The sequence below is a fragment of the Hippocampus comes genome, unplaced genomic scaffold, assembly GCF_001891065.2.
Source record: "Hippocampus comes isolate QL1 unplaced genomic scaffold, H_comes_QL1_v1.1 scaffold531, whole genome shotgun sequence".
Lineage (NCBI taxonomy): Eukaryota > Metazoa > Chordata > Actinopteri > Syngnathiformes > Syngnathidae > Hippocampus > Hippocampus comes.
The window spans coordinates 19,755-22,934 of record NW_017805418.1 but is presented as its reverse complement, the minus strand read 5'-3'; positions in this window follow the sequence as shown (position 1 = coordinate 22,934).

Sequence of the window (3,180 nt, the reverse complement as noted above, 5' to 3'; positions counted from 1 at the left end):
AGGGACAGATGGAAAACATGCAGGATAGCAGCCCTCCAGGACTGGGATTGCCCACCCCTGTAATCTAGCATGTCGACAGAAACACACCCTAAATGAGTGCAAAGGTGTCTTGCAACTTCTTCCGCCGGTCGTTTGATGTTCCCAGTAACTAAAATACTGTGCCCATCGCGTCACCTAGCAGCCCTCCAGGACTGGGATTGCCCACCCCTGTAATCTAGCATGTCGACAGAAACACACCCTAAATGAGTGCAAAGGTGTCTTGCAACTTCTTCCGCCGGTCGTTTGATGTTCCCAGTAACTAAAATACTGTGCCCATCGCGTCACCGGACTTCGCTCACCTTCCTCAGTGGATGTTTCTATCGAGATGACCTTTTTACAATGTCCATCAATCGGTGTGGTCAGCAACACTTCAAAGAAGTACAATGTTTCTTTTTCATGTTTCGAATCAGAGCCAGGTCTGCTGGAACCACCATTTTGTCCTGCTGTGAAAAAGCACAATCCTCCTACGGCAATCTCAATTCATTTTTTTTTCTTTCTAATCTTTCTCACATATAGTCAGCCGAATTAGCTTCATTTCCCAGTTCACAATTGTGTAGAAAATATCAGTAATTTATATGGTCCCCCAAACAATATTTCAAACAAAGAAGACACCATTCTTGTAATATTGACATATGAATCAATTTAATTTCTATCCAAATTCAATTCAATTTCTGTAATTGAATTTCAACCATATAACTTCATACTTGCTACCAATCCTGCAGATTGTGGACGGCATGTGCAATAGTGTCTCAAATAAAATGTGAAACATGCATTCTATTCTATCAATTAACCTGTTCACCAAATGTGTTCCACTGCCGCAAATTTTTGACCCATTTTGGAAAAGCCTCAACCAAACCCAGGCAATATGGCATCCCCTCATTAATTAAACAAAACCCATATGCATTATCTGAAATGGAAATGTAGCTTGAAATGTAGCATATTAAAACATTGGTTCAAACCATAGGTTGTATAATGTTTCCGAACCAGAGACACCATTCCCCTTGCCAACGCGTGAGATAATCCATGACGCAAAAAAGAATTTTGAGAAAAATGGGTTCACTGCCAGTGCTAACATAAACCCTATCTTGCAATATAGCACTGTTGTTTTTCGCCACATTCTTCGTTAACCGATTGGAATTTGTTGCCGCATATCAAACAGAAGCGAACTTAACCCAAAACGTTATCATGTTGCTGATAGTCAGCAAGTCCCCCCTCTCAAAAAACAAAAATAGAGAAATAAACAAAACAAAAGCCGCACCCTTTGCTGCCGTGTGTGCCGCGCACGTAAATATCACAACTTGGTGCAATAACGAACAGCATTCGGTTCAAAAGCAAACCGCAAAATAACTATATAAATCAGTTTAAAGCCAACAAACTGATGAGATGTCATAATGTAATGGGGCACCAATTATGAGTAAGAGAGAAAAGTGATGTATAAATATGCCAGCGTGTGTGCTCAAACAGTATGTGTACAAAACGAAAGTTGTACAAACCTACTTAACTCATTCACTCCCAAAAACGTTTTTTAATGTCTTTTCAGACTTGGTCCAGAATTGGCTGGTACTGAATGAGTTAAATATAGCATGCATAAGGGGAAATGCGTTTGTCAATATCTAGATTCCTTCCTTAGCCTGTCAAACTGAGATATACAAAATAAATGACCCATTACAATATTAATTAATTCATTCAATCATGCACCTTCCGATCCGCTTTATGCTCACAAGGTTCGCGGGGGGTGCTGGAGCCTATCCCAGCCATCTTTGGGCAGTAGGTGGGGGACACCCTGAACCGGTCGCCAGCCAATCAAAGGGCACACACAGACACGTACAACCATCCAAGCCCATGCTCACACCTAGGGACAGTTTAGAGTGTTCATTCAGCCTGCCATGCATGTTTATTGCAATATTAATATCAAACAAATGAAAACACACAAAGAACGAGAGGTAGGAATAGACAAGTTTGTTGTACTTCCTCCGACACCCTCTCAAATCACTATTACCTGTTTATATGCCCAACAAACAAACACCCATCAGGAAGCGATAATGAAGGAGCAGGGTTAAGTACTGTGCATTTTTCTAGTGTCAAACATGACAACATAGCCATGCAAAATAAATGCCTAGCAGCTGACAAAAAACTTCATGGTAGTGTGCAGCAGGGCATCCATTTGTTTTTTTTGTTTTTTTTCTCTCCTAGCACTCCTCCAGCATGCAGAGTTCGCACCATACTCTGCTCAAGGCTGCCAAGTGGCTTAATCTACGCCACAACTGTCTTTGGTCAACACCACCTTGGGTGTGTGATTTTCAAAAATGCCACTGCTGACCTTAAAACGTGCAGCCAATCTTAAGTTAACGAAGCCAATTTCTAATTCTCCACACGTGAACTTGAAACATAAACATTGATTAAAGCTGGAAGATCTTGCTCTTGTGACGAACGAAATTAGAAATCCAGCCCGTGTATGCACAAATGGGACATGGCTTCAAATCTGACGTTTTTTCATGACTCAAACCAACTTGTATGATAGACGATATGATTGGTAGTTCACAGCTTCAACTCTAGTCATTAAATTTCATAATGAGGGAAGGCACAACACAATCCAATGACAGCAAAGTTGTTACTGAATTTACATAATTTCATGACACAAGACCATCATTTCTCCCACATCAGTAGTCGTGATGGCTCTTCTCATGTTTCAAGAGAAATGTGCATCTTGTGAACGTAATCTATAAAACAGTGTAATATAATCAGAACATTCTGGCAATTCGCAGCGTAACAGAAGCAGTTATAAAACAAATAAGAAGATAATTAAAACCCACAGACATGTAACAGTCACAAATCATCCAAATCAAGGCCTTCACTGTATACTTACACAATCTACCTCCTCCCAGATAGATAACAACATCCCACATACGTCCACTGACGACCACTTAACACAAACAAAATTTGCGTCTATGACTTACAAACAACTTTCTAAGCATCTCGTGACCTTCCGGCCCTTTTCAACCTAAACACATGATGACCTCCTCTTTCGTAACATCAATGTGTCAAACCTCACCTGCCTGTTCCTTTTTTATTCTCAACATACTCAACTTCCATTTTCACCTTACGTCTCACCATCAACATTTTCACTTGCCTTTCACCCAC